Source organism: Hypanus sabinus, chromosome 19 (genome assembly GCF_030144855.1).
Source record: "Hypanus sabinus isolate sHypSab1 chromosome 19, sHypSab1.hap1, whole genome shotgun sequence".
Lineage (NCBI taxonomy): Eukaryota > Metazoa > Chordata > Chondrichthyes > Myliobatiformes > Dasyatidae > Hypanus > Hypanus sabinus.
In genome coordinates, this window is record NC_082724.1 from 67,719,387 (window position 1) to 67,736,983 (window position 17,597).

The window sequence follows — 17,597 nt, forward strand, 5'->3', positions numbered from 1 at the left end:
CCGGACTCAACTTTTTCGGGAAACCCGATGATACGCAAATTCTGTCTACGAGATCGATTTTTGAGATCAGTAATTTTAAACTTACACTGATCCATAGTTTTAGCATTCGACTCTACCTTCTTCTCCAACGCTTCAATTGTACGTACTTTTGCACAAATGGATTTTTCAAGAGTCGCAATCTTATCTTCATGCCGCTGAATGTCCGATGCCTGCGATTGAAGTTTAATTTCAAGCGATCTATCAGCTTCTTCAAGTTCGGATATTTTCCTGGTAAGTTTATTTTCCAAACTTGTCAGTCTGCTTCCCAATCTACCATCCAATCTGCCTTCCAGACTCGAAAGTTTAATATCCAGTTTAGCGTCCAAAAGAGTAGAGATTGCGTCGATGGATACAGGTTCCTTAGACGATTTCTTGCTTGTAGCCATTTTAAGTTTGTCGAGATTAGATCAAATATTATTTTAGGAAGAAAAAGTTAATCAAAAGTATCAACCCATGTGATTAAATTCAAAAAGATTTAATTAAGGGGTGATTATAGTTGAAAAAATGAAGAGCGCCTAAAGGCAGATGTTTACGTCGCCATCTTGAAACTCCACCAGATAACCTTATGAACACTACCTCAGTATTATTTTCTTTTATGTTCTACATATTTAATTTAATTTATATATATATACACACACTTCTTATAATTTACAGATTTGATTGTGTATCGCAATCTACTGCAGCTGATATATGCCATTGATATTAAACCTGATTCTAATTCACAATGGCGAAGAATTTCAAGGCCTCTGCATGGGAAATAATGTACCTTGCTCTCCCAGTTTCTCAGTGGTCAATGTTCCATAACTTCTAATTAGCTTTAGATAACCAATCTCTCCAGCTTTTGTTGAATGCCAACCTTAACACAACGTTTTTTCTCTCCCCAGACATGTTCCTTGAAAATACTTCCAGCATTTTTTGTTTTTTTAAATATTCATTGAAATATAAAGTCATACAACACATACACATCTTTTGGCCCATTGTACCATGCCATCCGTCAATTTGCCATCTATGTTTTTAACCAGCTCTTGGTTTAAAGACTTCTGTATCATAGCAATTTAAATGTACATTAGTTTGAGGTTAAAAAAAAATCAGCCCAGGGTTGTGACCAAGCTGCTGGGGGTATGGATTCTGCCCAAAACATTATGGGCACATCCCTCACCACAACTGATAGTATCTACAGGAGGTACTGCCTCAGGAAGGGAACATCTGTCATTAAGGATCCCCTCCATCTGGGTCATGCCATCTTTTCACAGCTACCATTGAGTAGGAAATACAGAAATGTAAAGTCCCACACCAGCAGGTTCAGGACCAGCTATTTCCCTTCAACCGTTTGTTTCTTGAACTTACCAGCAAAACCCTATTCAGTAGAATTTCACAATATCATGAACACTGGTAACACTTTGCTCTACAATAGAATTCTTTGTTCTAATTTAATTTTCTTGCAAAAATTGTTTATAATTGATGCTTTGCTTATGAATGCTGTTACATAGTCATAGTAGTAGTGACATCACACGTTGAGTATGATATCTTCCTCAGGGGTTACTCCCTTAACGGAGAATGCCTGTTTAAAGTGGGGAGGCTGATGTGTAGGCAGCCACCACATGGTCCTTGACAGATCAGGGTCAGGGTCCAAAGGCATGGAATGCAAGGTAACTGTAGTCCCTTCACTGCTGTTGTGATATGTCATCATCTTTTGCCAGCTCCACAGCTGAATTCTTGGTTAGATCACTTTGTCTGGAACCGCTCCTTAACCTTACTGCCATGGGTGCCTGTACCAGGAGCTAAGCTCCAGATGGCATTGATCTTATCTCATCGCAGGGACTCACAAGGCTCCCCGCCATGACAAGGTGACACTCCTGGGGATGGGCTATATAATGTTACGTGTTGATAATGTTGTGGCAGGCTTTACATTGTACTTGTGAATGTATGTAGTTGTGCATATGACAATAAACTCCACTTCCACTGACTGTTCCACAATTCCAACTGGATTCTGTGCCAAACATGGAAGAGGATGTCAGGGTGCTACAAAGTGATTTACAATTAATTAGAACACAAAAATGGAGAGGCTGGATAGGTTGCGGCTGTTAGATCTGTTATCTCGGGAATGAAAGTGCCTGAGGGCGTACTTTATTTTGATTTATAAAATCATGGAGAATATACATACTGAAAAGTAGGTGGTCACAGTCTTATTCTCAGGAAGAAGGTACTTAAACCTGATGAGGGCATCATGGTAGCACAGAGGTTGGAGCGATGCTATTGCAGCTCAGAACATCAGAGTTTAATTCCAACATCTGCTCTGTACGTCCTCCCCATGGAATGAGTGGGTTTTTCCAGGTGGTCCTGTTTCCTCACACAGTTAGTAGATTCGAGTCTCTCGTCTGAGTGCTACTGGTACCATGTAATCCAGTACTGCCTGTTGCATGGTCGAGCGGTTAGCGACTAAACCGGCTCTCCCACCAGGCTTTCCTGCTGATGAGGCAGAGGCAAGGCATCCTGCAGGATGAAAAACAAGAACAGTCAAAGGGCGGATGAACCCTCTCATAGGGCCAACGGCCATCTAGTAAACACGTGTTGTGAAGCACGGAAGGGGCATCCCTTGCATCAAAGCTTGGTCTGGCCATTCACTGCAGCTGTCTTGGACCCCACCATACTGCTGGATCCAGGAGGGGATGTTGAGAGGGCGGGTCTGGACCTGTGCAACCCCCTACTCACCTAAAATCCATTCACGTACATGCTGTTCCTTTCTGAGGAGTGGGGTATCCTCAACACACCCAAGTCCTGTAGCGACAGACAAGTGACGAAGCGATAGGCTTGACCAGCTGGGAGCCGTGGCAACAAGTCTGCATGCAGGGGGTAGGGAGAGAGTGGTCGCACATGGATTACAGAGCAGAGATCCAGTGAGGCAGCACCCTGTGTCTGAGCAGCCCTGTTAGGGAGGCACTGCTCACCCTACAATTAGGGAAGGGCCTAGAAAAGGTGGCTCAAACAAAGCCCGCTCACACCAACCTGGCCAGTATGTCCAACTCTTAGCAGTAAGAATAAGAAGCAGAATCTGATCATCGCCTCATGGAACATATGAACTCTGTTGGACAACGGTAACTCTGATTGCCCAGAGAGACGCACTGCATTTGTTGCTTGTGTGCTCAAGGACTACAAAGTGGACACTGCAGCTCTCCAGGAGTCCCGATTCACTGGAGAGTGTGTGCTTCGTGAAGGGAAAGGAGGGGACACATTCTTCTGGTCTGGCAGGCCCGAAGAAGAACAAAGAATCTGGTGTCGGCTTGGCTATCAAGAACTGCCTCACAGCAAAGCTACCAACCCTGCCTGTTGCTGTAAGTGACTGAATCCAGACCTTGCATACACCTCTGCAAGGAAAGCGCCATCTCACCATAGTCAACGTTTACGCCCCAACTCTGACTAATCCCAGTGAATTCAAGGAGGCATTCCACAGTGAGCTAAAAACCACCATCATAGTGTGGCAACTTCCGATAAGCTGCCGTTGCTGGGAGACTTTAATGCCGGGGTTGACAAGGAGTCCACTGTATGGCCTGGTGTGATTGGATGCCAAGGGGTTGGCAACAGTAACGGCCTACTGCTCCTCTGAATTCTGTGCACAGAATTCAAACTGTGCATTACTAACACACTGTTCAGATTGCCAGACAAGCTCAAGTGCACATGGATGCATCCACAATCTAAAGGCTGGCACCTCATGGACTATGTCATCATCCAACAACGAGACATCTGACATTCATATCACCAGAGTTAAGCATGGAGCTGAGTGATCACCAAATGGTGTGGTCAGATCTATGTCTATCAATCAAACCTCCACACAGACTGAATGCTGCCAAACCACCCAAACAGCTGAACACCAAACTGAAACACTGAGTGTGCTGACACCCTGAAATCCTCTATGGAAACTGCTCAGACTGGTTGAGAATCCACTAGACAATATTACTGAGCACTGGAATGCCTTCAAAGAAACTGTCTGCAGTGCTGCCCTGGACACCCTGGGGAAAGTCAAGCACAAGCATCAGGACCAGTTTGATGAGAGAAACCAATCTGTGCAAGACCTTCTAAGAGCTAAGGCAGCTGCACACCAGGCTCTTCTTCCACACCCAAACTCAACTTCCAAAAAACATGCCTTTGAGTGCAAAACCAACTTTGCAGAGGCAGCTCAGAGCTATGAAACATTAGTGGGCAAACAAGGACAAGGAGTTACAAGCCTTCGCTGACTAATGACTCAAGAAGCTTCTATGAAGCAATCAATGTTGTGTATGGTCCATCAAACAAAGCACCTCAACTCCTGAGCAAGGACCGTACATCCATTTTCACTGAGAAGTCAGAGCACATGAAAAGGTGGCAAGATCACTTCTACGTGCTGCTGAACAGACCAGAAACCATCACCGATGAAGCACTGGGCAGAGTAAACCTCGACCCACTGTTCAAGCTAGATGCTCCCCCTACTCTGAGGTCATCAAACAGCTAAAACCCAACAAAGCACCAGGCCCTGACGGTATCGTAGCCGAGATCTACCAGTATGGTGGTAACACACTGACATCATGCCTGCACCAACTGTTCAGAAAGTTGTGGGGAGCTGCAGAACTACCACAAGACTTCAAAGACGCATCAATCGTGACCATCTACAAGAACAAAGGAGACAAGAGAGACTGCAACAATTACCGTGGCATCTCTCTTCTGTCAGTTATGGGAAAATGCCTCTCGAAGATAGTTAGACACTTGGTGTCCAACATCAGTTACAATATCCTTCCAGAAAGCCAGTGTGGTTTTTGAGCAGGCCGTAGTACAGTGGACATGATCTACTCACTGAGGCAGTTCCAAGAGAAACGTGTTGAGCAGCAGAGAAGTCTCTCTGTCACATTTGTTGATCTAACCACTGTTGGTAGAGATGGCCTGTGGAAGCTCCTACCAAAATTTGGTTGCCCCCCCACGCCTAACCAACATCATCCATCAGTACCCCGAAGGCATGGAAGGCTACATCAACATGTGTGATGAGTTGTCAGACCCATTTCCCATCAGCAACAGTATAAAACAGGGTTGTGTTTTGGCTCCGACTGTTTGGACTATTCTTTGCTGCTGTTCTTCAGGATGCCACACCAGACCTGAAGTCAGGGGTCTTTCTACAAATGAGGGTGTGCTACAAATAGCTGTGCACTGGTTTCCAGCTCTCTTCAAGACTTAAAGGAGATCACCAGTCACTTTGCCAGTGCAGCCAAAAACTTTGGACTGACAATCAGCCTGAAAAAGACTGAAGTTTTGTACCAACTGGCTCCTGGCTCAAGCTACAAAGAACCAACCGTCCTCATTGATGACACTCGTCTCAATCCTGTCAACAAGTTTTGCACCTGGGCAGCATAATAACATCCTCAGCTTCTCTGGATATGGAGATTGGGTCAGGAACCAGAAAAGCTTGCTTACCTTTGGTCAGTTTAAAGATAGAGTTTGGTCACAGAACATCAGGTTGGCCACCAAGTGCAAGATATCAGTGCTGTTGTCATATCAGCCTTACTGTACAGATATGAGACGTGGTGCCCATAGAGTCACTTACGCCAGCTTGACCAACTGCAGCAGCGTCACCTACGTTCTCTGATGAAGATCACCTGGCGAGACAAGGTCTCCAATACTGAGGTCCTCTCTCGAGCCAGAATGCCAGGAGTTTCATCCTTGGTGATGTCAGCCCAACTGCGCTGAGCAGGACATGTTGTCAGAATACCTGATGGGGGACTGCCCAAGGACATCTTGCAAGGCCAACTGTCCAGAGGTACCCAAAAACGAGGGGGCTAGTGACTACAGTACAAGGATATTCTGCACAGGAGCCTCAAGAAAGCTGACATTGCCCCATCAACATGGGAGGATCCGGCTCAAGGTCGCTCACAGTGGAGGCAAGCCATTGGAAAAGCTGTGGACGCTGCTGAGAACAAACTCAGAAGCAACAGAGAAAAGGCACAGGAAGAGCCACAACATAGCTTCTGCCCCTGCTGCTCCTCCAGGCCTCACCTGCCAGGTATGTAGCAAGCAGCACTCCAGGATGCACATATCAAACCCCACTAACTGACAAAGGAACCATCATCACCCTATGGGATGGATATCCAGAGAGTAGATTCAGTAATAAAATTTAAAAAAAGTAAAAACATAAACCCACATTTAAATTTCCTATAATTAGGCTAGGCAAGTTTAAATTGGTATTTGCTATATGGCATAGCTCAAAGGACAGGTCTACTCCATGCTGTATCTTTAAATAATATGACTAACAGGCATGGGTTTAGGTGACAAAGGAACATTTTAAAAGGGTAATGAAAGGCAGGTTTTGCACAGAGAGGATGGTGGGTAGATGGAGCAAGCTGCTAGAAGTGGTAGATGTTATGTTTGTTTTTAATAAAGACAAATTTGGCCTGGGTTTACAATAGAATATTTTATTACTGAACTGCAACAGTGCAACAGGCTGCAACAGCAACCGGGTCACCATCACAGCTTCCAGGCCTAAGTGAACCCCTCACAATGCACACTGGGAACTGAAGTTCTTTATGTACACATTATAAAACATCTTGGACAATAGGTGCAGAAATAGACCATTTGGCCCTTCGAGCCTGCACCACCTTTTTGAGATCATGGCTGATCATCTACTATCAATACCCAGTTCCTGCCTTGTCCTCATATCCATTGATTCCCCTATCCCCAAGATACCTATCTAGCTCCTTCTTGAAAGCATCCAGAGAATTGGCCTCCACTGCCTTCCGAGGCTGGGCATTCCAGACCCCCCCAACTCTCCGGGAGAAGAAGTTTTTCCTTAACTCTGTCCTAAATGACCGACCCCTTGTTCTCAAACCATGCCCTCTGGTACTGGACTCTCCCAGCATCTGGAACATATTTCCTGCCTCTATCTTGTCCAATCCCTTAATAATGCTATCTGTTGCAATCAGATCCCCTCTCAATCTCCTCAATTCCAGCATGTACAAGCCCAGTCTCTTTAACCTTGAAAGAAAAACAAACACAATATGATGTTCTCATAAGCCTGCAAGGAACAAAAATCTTGTCCAACAAAGATCTATGTGCATTCTGTAACCAGTCTATTTTTTATTTTTTGAATTTTCAACTGTTCAGCATTTCAACTTCAATTGTAATGAGCAACTGCAGTCCCTTATAACTCAATTTTCAATAAGTCTGAGGTGGCTTAATGATTCTTTCTGGTCTGTTATTTATTTCTACAGGTGTATTGCCAGTATTTGCTGTGTTAATATTTGTGTCTTTGAGACCTCTGATTAACAGTCTTTTTTCTATACGTGCTGGCCCCATTGCTGTACTGAGAAGGAAGGTGTCACAGCAATGGTTTGGAGCTTGCTGTAGATCCACATGGTTCCTCAAAGGTATCCCTTGCTCTGTCTGGATATGGTAGGAATATGGAGTTACTTCCTTTTGTACATATCCTTGCATAGACCATATGCCAGAATCGTAATCTCAGATTTGCACAATATCCAGGCTTCAGGGCTGATAGGCTTCACACAGTCTTGTGATACTGTTTTTATTTTTCTTTATCTTTCACTTTAACCAATTTGACTTTGTATGCTCCTTTAGGTGGCAGCAGGTTTTCATGCATTGGGAGGTTAGTGCATATGCATTGACCCATCAGCATTTGGGCTAGTGAAAGGCCATTCTGCAGTGACTTTTGTGGTAATCTTCTTGTTCATCTTGTACTTTCTTCACAAGACACTTCACTATCTTGACTGAACTCTGCTAGACCATTAGATATTGGATGATCCAGGCTCGAAGTAATGTGGAAACCACCCCCAGGCATTAGCAAAGGACTCAAATTCACAGCTCAATAAATATGGACTACTGTTTGATCCTACTTCACTGTTCTATTGGGACATACTGGAAGGAAGGTGACAATCATGTCAACATAGGCGTGTATATCAGCATTAATCTCTTGATCACTCCTGTCTTTCTTGGTGGGTAAATCATCTTCACATCATATTTTTGCAGCCTTATCAACAAGCGCTGTATCCTCATAGGCCAGACATTGTGGTTTAAATATAATAGAGACCAGTGGTTTTACAGTCGGACTCCACTTCAAAAGATTGTCATTAGATATACTGATGGAACCTTTCACATGCATGTGTGCTGGTGATTAGCTCTTTTTCTATCTGTGCATAGATGGCTTCCGCAAGCATAGGCCACAGGTTTGTAATGTTGAATCAGTCTGGCAAGTGATACAGAAAGCATTCTTTGCTACTAGGTACTGTATAGTAATCATATATTTACAAACAGTAAAAATTCAACCAAACATTCATGTTCCCCAAGTTACAGACACTACAAAACTGAATATTCAATAAACATACTCAGGCCTTGTCCACACTAGACTGGGTAAATCTGTAACCGAAGCCTTTTCACTTCATTTTGACCCTCCGTTCACACTGAAACGTTTTTCTACCCCAAAGATGGAGCTTTTCTAAAACGCTCTCCAGAGTGTGTAAATCTGAAAATGCCGGCTGGGCAGTGTAGTGTGTACGGGGTAACTGGAGCTTTAAAAAAAAAATGCTGTCATGATGTGCCGGTAGGTGATGGCGGCAGCGCAGCATTTCATAGTGTTCTGGAACTAAGGAGGAAACAGAAATAGTATACCATTTCATTTTTGCTTGTTTTCTGTAGCTGTGTCCTGCACATGTGCCCAAATACTATTTTAATGTGGATGGAGGTATTTTCGGAAACACCTGGTGTGGACGCCTATTGTTTTTGCACAACAGCATTTTCAAAATCCACTGGCTCAGTGTGATGTAGCCTAGAGGAGGTGACAGAAAGGAATTATAGTGGTCACACTGGGGCCATGGGAGACACAGGTGGGTCACAGTCAGGAGAGGGAAGGGGAAGAGTCAGGTACTAGAAAGTAGCCCTGTGGTTGTACCCTTGACAATAAGTATTCCTGTGAGTACTGTTGGGGGGTGGGGGAACAGCCTTCCTGGGGGAAGCAACAGTGGTTGTGCCTCTGGCACAGAGTTTGGCCCTGTGGCTGAGAAAAGTAGGGAAGGGAAGAGGAAGGCAGTAGTGATAGGGGACTCTATAGTTAGGGGGTTAGACAGGGGATTCTGTGGATGAAGGAAAGAAACTCAAATGGTAGTTTGCCTCCCAGGTGCCAGGGTCTGGCATGTTTCAGATTGCACCCAAGATATCCTGTGGTGGGAGGGAGAACAGCCAACAGTTGTGGAACATATTGGTACCAATGACATAGGTAGGAAAAGGAAAGAGGTCTTGAAAAAAAGACTACAGGCAGTTAGGAAGGAAGTTGACAAGCAGGACCACAAAGGTAACAATCTCGGGATTACTGCCTGTGCCACACGACAGTGAGAATAGGAATGGAATGAGGTGGAGGATAAATGCGTGGCTGAGGGATTGGAGCAGGGGGCAGGGATTTAAGTTTCTGGATCAATGGGACCTCTTTTGGGGCAGGTGTGACCTGTACAAAAAGGATGGTTTGGACTGGAATCCCAGCAGGACCAAAATTCTGGTGGGGAGATTTGCTAAGGCCGCTGGGGAGAGTTTAAACTAGAATTGTTGGGGGGGGGTAGGAACCAAACTGAAGAGACTGGAGAAGAGGAGGTTGGCTCACAAATCGAGAAAGCTTGCAGACAGTGCAAGAGGGAGGATAGGCAGGTGATAGAGCAGGGACATGCTCAGACTGAAGGTTTGAGATGTGTCTATTTTAACGCAAGAAGTGTTGTGAACAAAATGGATGAGCTTAGAGTGTGGATCAGTACTTGGAGCTATGATGTGGTGGCCATTACAGAGACTTGGATGGCTCAGGGACAGAAATGGTTACTTCAAATGCCGGGTTTTCAATGCTTCAGAAAGGACAGGGAGGGAGGCAAAAGAGGCAGGGCGTGGCACTGATGATCAGAGATAATGTCACAGCTGCAGAAAAGGTGGATGCCAGAAACAGGAAGCATTCAATAACTTTACTGGGTGCTTTTTAAAGGCCACCTAATAGTAATAGGAATATTGAAAAACAGATAGGGAAACAGATCCTGAAAAGGTGTAATAATAACAGAGTTGTCGTGATAGGAAATTTTAATTTCCCAAATATCGACTGGCATCTCCCTAGAGCAAGGGGATTAGATGGGGTAGAGATTGTTAGGTATGTTCAGGAAGGTTTCTTGACACAATATATAGATAAGCCTCCAAGAGGAGAGACTACTTGATTTGGTATTGGAAAATGAACCTGGTCAGGTGTCAGATCCCTCAGTGGGAGAGCATTTTGGAGATAGTGATCATAATTCTGTCTCCTTTACAATAGCATTGGAGAGAGATAGGAACAGACAAGTTAGAAAAGCGCTTAATTGGAGTAAGGGGAATTATGAGGCTATCAGGCAGGGAACTGGAGGTTTAAATTAGGAGATGTTTTCAGGGAAAAGTACAGAAGAAATGTAGCAAATATTCAGGGGATATCTGTGTGGAGTTCTGTATAGGTACATTCCAATGAGACAGTGAAGTTATGGTGTACAAAGGCTGTAATAAATCTAGTCAAGAAAAGCTTACAAAAGGTTCAGACTGCTAGGTAATGTTAGAGATCCAGAAGATTATAAGACTAATAGGAAGAAGCTTAAGGAAATTAGGAGAGCCAGAAGGGGCCATGAGAAGACCTTGATGGGTAGAGTTAAGGAAAACTCCAAGGCATTCTATAAGTATGTGAAGAGCAAAAGGATAAGATGTGAAAGAATAGGACCTATCAAGTGTGACAGTGGGAAAGTGTGTATGGAACCGGAGGAAATCGCAGAGGTACTTAATACTTTGCTTCAGTATTCACTATGGAAAAGGATCTTGGTGATTGTAGTGATGACTTGCAGCAGACTGAAAAGCTTTAGCACGTAGATATTAAGAAAGAGGTTGTGGTGGAGCTTGTGGAAAGCATCAAGTTGGATAAATCACCGGACCACACGAGATGTACCCCAGGCTATAGTGGGAGATGAGGGAGGATATTACTGAGCCTCTGGCAATGATGTTTGCATCATCAATGGGGACAGGAGAGGTTCTGGAGGATTGGAGGATTGTGAATGTTGTTCCTTTATTCAAGAAAGGGAGTAGAGATAACCCAGGAAATTATAGACCAGTGAGGCTTAGCTGTTGTTAAGTTGATGGAGAAGACCCTGAGAGGCAGGATTTATGAACATTTGAAGAGGTATAATATGATTAGGAGTAGTCAGCATGGCTTTGTCAAGGGCAGGTCATGCTTTGCAAGCCTGATTGAATTTTTTGAGGATATGACTAAACGCATTGATGAAGGAAGAGCAGTAGATGTAGTGCAGATGGATTTCAATAAGGTATTTGATAAGGTACCCCATGCAAGGCTTATTGAGAAACTAAGGAGGCATGGGATCCCAGGGGACCTTGCTTTGTGGATCCAGAATTGACTTGTCCACAAAGGAAAAGAGTGGTTGTAGATGGGTCATATTCTGCATGGAGGTCAGTGACCAGTGGTGTGCCTCAGGGATCTGTTCTGGAATCCTTACTCTTTGTGATTTTTTATAAATGGCCTGGATGAGGAAGTGGAGGAATGGGTTAGTAAATTTGCCAATGACACAAAGGTTGGGGGTGTTGTGGATAGTGTGGAGGGCTGTCGGAGGTTACAGTGGGACATTGATAGGATGCAAAACTGGGTTGAGAAGTGGCAGATGGAGTTCAACCCAGATAAGTGTGAAGTACAAACACGAGGAAATCTGCAGATGCAGGAAATTCAAACAACACACACAAAATGCTGGTGGAACACAGCAGGCCAGGCAGCATCTATAGCCCAACACATTCACACTCTCTTAAACACAAAGTCCATGCGTGCACACATGCACGCGTGTGGCCACGTTTCACCACATTCAAATCAATTACAGTGAAGACGGGTGCAGGTTGAACGGCCCCTTCTCTACAGCAAAGAGGCACCAACCACCCACTAAATCCCATTGGTGCGGGTTGTTAGCTATTATCCTTTGCAAGGTACCCTAAATGAAATGCCAAGAATCTGGCAGAGAGCAAAAGGAACCCTCATCTGCAGAGAGCTTGAAAAATGACCCTTCCCCCTCAACAGTCTCCTTTTTTGCTCCTCTCGACAGAATATCCACATTGGGATGAGAGTAGGAACCTAACTTACTGGCTCCTCCAGAACCACAGCTTTAAGCAACGCTAGGAACACTTCTTTACAGGACATGTGGGTCCCCCACTCTCCCCCTGCTTATCTAACTTCCATACTTGACAACGGGTACCCTCTGCTATATACTCTAAACATTGTAATAATGAGAAGAGACCCATGTGTTGCCGGGGAGGCCGGAAAATCCTTCGCAGTTGGCCTGAAAACCCAAAATCTTTGCGATCTTCAGGTACAGAGCTTGTAAAAAGCAACAGACTTTTTATCATTGTAAACCATTTTCTTATGTCTCCTGCTCACTGTGAAAATGGGAGCACCTCCCTCTCCCTCATTAGGGAGAGAGAACCTGTGGTTGTCAAATGCCAGATGAAATGCGATAGTCTTTGGGGTAACTGCAAGGTCTGTGCGCTTTTTTTGCTGGGGGAGGGGGGATCATTGCTTGCTGCTGTTTACACACGGGAGGGGTAGATGGGGGACTTTGGGGTTCTCACGTTTAACTATTGTTCATTCTTTGAAACACTTCTGTTTTTATGGATGTTTGCAAAGAAAAAGCATTTCAGGATGTATATTGTATACATTTCTCTGACGTTAAATTAGACCTTTGAACTGAATTGCTGTACTTCTAGGATGACCAACAGCTGGTACTATTAAAGACAGCACTACCTTGTATTGGGAAAAATGCCTCCCTGACCCATGTGTCCCACCATTCCAGGCTAATTCAATATCCTCCGGTGGGATACCACAAATGCAGTACATTTGTGACAAGAACCCACTGGCATAGAACTTTAGTCCCTCCTCTACTGAGCTCAACTCCACTTGGGTTTTAAGTCCCATTCAGTAAATATGGGATACCTACATTTAACTGCTGCCGTTACACAAATCCATAGTGATTAATTACACTCAGGGGAAGCAAGCAGTGTTCTCAGGGCATTATTGATTGCATATTGAGATGATAGGCTCCTAAAGGCACCCATCCCCCCAACATCCCATATCCTCAATAACCATGTAGCCAAAGATTCCCAGCCTTTTGTCTGTAGCTATCCCCTAAACTTGTTAATTCCTCAGTGGAGAATTCTGTGAGCTCTGTGTTGAAGGTGTCCATTACACCAACCTCACATTCCTGAGCCTCCTCCCCTCTCCCTCCAGCAGTTAAATGTAGGTAGAAGCTGCAAGCCAACAACCCCCACAGTGGGTGTGTGAAAGCATAATCACTGGCCTGAACATTCTTTCATACAGTCAAGGAGGCAATCTTTATGAGGATTAAACCAAGGGTTCCACTCTACTCTCTCATTTTCAACATCCAGCTAGATGTCTCCATCTCCCAGCCAGACAAAAGGATCATCACCCTGTCTCAACATGGCTTGAACCTTAATGGGATCAGGTCCCCCAATAGGCTCTTCAAGCCACCTCTAAATTCTGTACTTTCATTACACAAATATACGGATTGTGTGTTGGCTAAACATGAGGAAATCTGCAGGTGTTGGAAATTCAAGAAACACACACAAAATGCTGGTGGAACGCAGCAGGCCAGGCAGCATTTATTGGAGGAAGTACAGTTGATATTTTGGGCCGAGACCCTTCATCAGGAATAGCTGAAAGAAAAGATAGTAAGAGATTTGAGGGGGAGGGGGAAATCTGAAATGATAGGAGAAGACAGGAGGGGGAGGAGCTGGAAAGTTGATTGGCAAAAGAGATGCACAGCTGGAGAAGGGAAAGGATCATGGGACTGGAGGCCTAGGGAGAAAAAGGGGAGGGGAGCACCAGAGGGAGATGAAGAACAGGCAAAGAGTAAGTGATTGTGAGAGGGGTAGAGAGGAAAAAAGGAGAAAAAGGGGAATAATAAATAAATAAAAGATGGGGTAAGAAGGGAATGAGGGACATTAACAGATGTTAGAGAAATCAATGTTCATGCCATCAGGTTGGAGGCTACCCAGATGGAATATAAGATGTTGTTCCTCCAACCTGAGTGTGGACTCATCTTGACAGTAGAAGAGGCCATGGATATCAGAATGGGAATGGGACATGGAATTAAAATGAGTGGCCACTGGGAGATCCTGCTTTCTCTGGCGAACAGAGCATAGGTGTTCAGTGAAATGGTCTCCCAGTCTGCGTTGGGTCTCACCAATGTATAGAAGGCTGCACCAGGAGCATCGGACACAGTATATCACACCAACTGACTCACAGGTGAAGTGTCGCCTCACCTGGAAGGACTGTCTGGGGTCCTGAAAGGTGGTGAGGGAGGAAGTGTAAGGGCAGGTGTAGCACTTGTTCTGTTTACAAGGATAAGTGCCAGGAGGGAGATCGGTGGGAAGGGATGAGGGAGGACGAATTGACAAGGGAGTCGCGTAGGGAGCAATCCCTGCTGAAAGCAGAAAGTGGGGGGGGGGGGGGGGGGAGGAAGATGTGCTTGGTAGTGGGATCCTGTTGGAAATGGAAGTTATGGAGAATTATATGTTGGATCTGGAGGCTGGTGGGGTGGTAGGTGAGGACAAGGGGAACCCTATCCCAAGTGGGGTGGTAGGAGGATGGGATGACAGCAGATGTGTGTGAAATGGGAGAGATTTGTATATTTGTATCTTCTCACTCATAGCCCTAATTTGAGCCATCATTATTGATTCTCTCAGAATAACACAGCACTGACTGAGATCCTCCAATTCATTCTAAAGACTCGCTATCATTTTATACTGATGTCATTCATTTGCTGCAACAAGCCAGAAAACATCCAGCTGACTATCTTTTCTTTTGAGAAATTACAACATAAATATTGAAAGAATGTCTTATTTCAACACTGGATAAAACTAACAGGTCTGACCAATCACAACGCATACGCAAGTTACCGAGACTTCCAAAGCCTGTGCTATTCTCTGTGCACTCTAGGGCTCTGTCTCTCATCCTGAGGGTCCTTTCTTTTAAATAACCTCTCAGAGAAATGCATTTCTTTCAGAGAGGATCTTCAGTATGAGAAACACATAAGAATGCATTTTTGCTCAAAAAGCCATACCTGCTTGCAGCTCCAATGTAATGTTAAATCAGTCTTGTGGGTCTGGCAAGTAATACAGAAAGTACTCTATGAAAATAGCTATATTCATCATTTATTTACAAACATTAAATTTGACCAAACATATATGTCCCCCAAGTTACAGACACTACAAAGGAGAATATTCAACAAACATACATATTCAACAAAAGTACTTGGTTAAGTACAAGGTATCCCATGTAAGGCTTATTGAGAAAGTAAGGAGGCATGGGATCCAAGGGGACATTGCGTTGTGGATCCAGAACTGGCTTGCCCACAGAAGGCAAAGAGTGGTTGTAGATATAATCTGCACGCAAGTCGGTCACCTGTGGTGCGCCTCAGGGATCTGTTCAGGAATCCCTACTCTGATTTTTATAAATGACCTGGATGAAGAAGTGGAGAAATGGGTTAGTAAATTTGCTGATGACACTAAGATTTGGGGGTGTTGTGGATAGTGTGGAGGGCTGTCAGAGATTACACTGGGACATTGATCGGATGCAAAACTGGGCTGAGAAGTGGCAGATGGAGTTCAACCCAGATAAGTGTGAGGTGGTTCATTTTGGTAGGTCAAATATAATAGGCAGAAATATAATATTAATAGGCAGAATATAATATTAATGGCAAGACTCTTGGCGGTGTGGAGGATCAGAGGGATCCTGGGGTCTGAGTCCATAGGACTCTCAAAGCAGCTGCGCAGGTTGACTGTGGTTAAGAAGGTATATGGTGAATTGGCCCTCATCAATCGTGGAATTGAATTTAGGAGTTGAGAGGTAATATTGCAACTATATAGGACCCTGGTCAGACCCCACTAGGAGTACGGTGCTCAGTTCTGGTCGCCTCACTACAGGAAGGATGTGGAACCATAAAAGGGTGCCGAGGGGATTAATAAGAGTGTTGCCTGGATTGGGGAGCATGCCTTGAGAGTAGGTTGAGTGAACTCTGCCTTTTTTCCTTAGAGCGATAGACAATGTGGGGTGACCTGATGGAGGTGTACAAGATGATGAGGCGCATTGATCGTGTGGATAGTCAGAGGCTTTTTCCCATGGCTGAAGTGGCTAGCTTGAGAGGACGCAGATTTAAGGTGCTTGGAAGCAGGTACAGAGGAGATGTCAGGGGTAAGCTTTTTACAGAGTGTGTGGAATGGGCTGCTGGCAACAGTAGTGGAAGCAGATACAATAGGGTCTTTTAAGGGACTCCTTGACAGGTACATGGAGCTCAGAAAAATAGAGGGTTATTAGTAACCCTAGGTAATTGCTAAGGTAAGGAATTGTTCAGCACAGTATTGTGGGCTGAAGGTCCTGTGCTGTTCTGTAGGTTTTCTATGTTTCTATGTTAAGTGCATCATCATGTGCATCCTTGCCCAAAAACAAAGGAAGAAATCAGGCTCCTATGTGCTATTTTATATACAGAGGATTTTTGAAACATCAAGCAGTTACAGCTTTTAAATGAACCAATCACAATGGAAGTGACTTTTGAAATAAGAATGAGGCACACCCCCACAGGATAAGGTTGCCCTGTGTCATCATGCCCCATGGTACTGCCCCATGGCCATGCCAAGAAGCATCAGTCCAGATTCTAGCACACCTACAGTATGCACTCTTCAGATAAGACTCTTCAGCAAATGGAAACTCTTGTTCATGAGACCAAATTCACTCATTTATTGCTCAAGATATGACCAAAATGGCACTGACAGTTGTCAGTTTGAGGGATGAACTTAACCAGATAAGTCACCATCCCCAAGAAATCTCACCTCCTTTGTTTTGGGGCCTCTCCATGTTTTCAACAGACGACATCTTTCTTGGGTCAGGCTTCATTCCTTCTTCAGATATGACATCTCCTATGAAGATCAGTGTTGTAACACCAAACTCACATTTCTCTTTATTTAATTTCAAATTGACATTCCGTGTCATGTCAAACATTTTTCTCATTTATATATCATGGTCATTTTTGGTGGATCCCCAGACAATGATGTTATTCCTCATGGTCTTGACACCAGGTATGCCCTCAAAGATCATGTGGACAGTTTTATGGTCGACCCAGTGCAGACAGAATCCCATACAGTAGCCGAAGGTGATATCTTCCCTGTAGTGGGTTAAAAGTACAGTCTCAAACTTGCCTCAACCTTCATCTACCAAAACCCAGATGAAGCATTGAGATGTCTAAACCACTTGGCACCTGCAAACCAGGACATGATCTCCTCCCATGTTAGCAATTTAAAATCCTCTCGCTTGATGGCTTTATTGAGATCTCTTGGGTCTAGGCATATCCACAAAGTGCCAAATTTCTTTCACAATGACCAGTGAGCACACCTAATCTGTTGGTTCTTCAATTTTCTATGACATTTATCCACTCCATATGTGCTAGCTCTTGTTCAAGTTTGTCTCTGAATGGAAATGGAACTTT